Below are 1,536 nucleotides of genomic sequence, written 5' to 3' on the forward strand. Positions count from 1 at the left end.
TATATATTTATGGGAAAAGATTAAAGTTTATTGTTATTTCGATTTTTATTTGGTATTTTTAATAATTATAATACCTAATTTTAGGATTATTTTTGTCATGAGATTCAGAACACTGAGTTTTCTATTTAGTCTTGGAGCATTTTGTGCAAAAACAATATGCTTTGGGATAGAGACCATTGTCGATTATTGAAGTTGATCTTTTAGTTCTTCATTCTTCCTCTTCACCCATCGCAAGTATGTCTTCTTTTATTTACAATTCAGTTTCTGTACTTTTTATGGGTAACTAACTCTATAGCTCGTGGGGGCCCTAAAAGGGAAGTAACATCGAAATAGTTGTGTACATAGAAATTCTAGACGACAATTCTTAGTGTATATGATTAGTTCTTTTGTTTTGTATGAATTTTAATGAAGTCCTACATAAGAATCAGGCTATATTCTTTATTTGACTGAAAAATAAGTTAAGATTAGAAAAAATAAAGAAAAGAACTAAGCACAGAGATTTGAGAATCGTGTTCAATCTAATGATTTGAGACCTAGCGGTGATAATCTACTTCAAACTTCATAACAGTTGTTAAAGTAACACCCCAACTGTCGCGAGGACTTAAAGTGATATCTTTCAGATGGACTAGTTGTACTTTTTAAGTTAATCATTTTACGCATAGGATTACTTAACTAGAATTTCATAAAAGCAACTAGATCAACGTTATCATATATTATTATAAGTGGGAAGCTCTATAGTGAAAAGTTGAATTACCATTTTACCCTTTTACTAAATTAAGATTTAATTTATTATTTAATTAAATATAAATATTTTAATTACACAATGATATATTTAGAAAAACAATGATAAGATTCCTAAAGTCTTTCTATTACTCATATTTATTCATGCATCACTTAATTACTTAAGTTGAAAGGTTTTTTCAGTTTTAAATTTTGATGGCACTACTTAACTTACATTAGTTACAATGAATATTGTAAATGAAAGATCACTTTTTTGAACTTTCATATGTTACTTCACTCTTTTTAATTAACTTACATTAATTACAATGAATATTGTAAATGAAAAGATCACTTTTTTGAACTTTCATTTGTTACTTCACTCTTTTTAATTAACTTGAATTATTTTCATCTTCCACATATTATTGAAATGTATAGATATTTAAGACATTGAGAAAGAAAATAACAACACAAATCAAGAACACTCAAAATCACAAGAATTCATATTCTAACCTTTTTTTCAAAAAATTTCTTGGTCTTCTCTATTGCATGAAACTATATGATGGCACAGTATGATTCTAATACATTTGAAAATGCTATGTTAACATTTAGATGAACGTACAATAAATCTATTGAAAGAGTAAGTCACGATTTAGATTACAATTTTTTCCTTGTTCTTCCCGTTTTAGTTTTGTTAATTATGATTCTTCCTTCTATATTAAATGATTTTTTGTTATATTTACATGATATGTTGATATATTAATAGGAAAAAAAAAGTAAGGTGGACTACAATTTTGAGATATGTTGTTCATAAAAAAA

The sequence above is a fragment of the Solanum pennellii genome, chromosome 12, assembly GCF_001406875.1.
Source record: "Solanum pennellii chromosome 12, SPENNV200".
NCBI classification, from domain to species: domain Eukaryota; kingdom Viridiplantae; phylum Streptophyta; class Magnoliopsida; order Solanales; family Solanaceae; genus Solanum; species Solanum pennellii.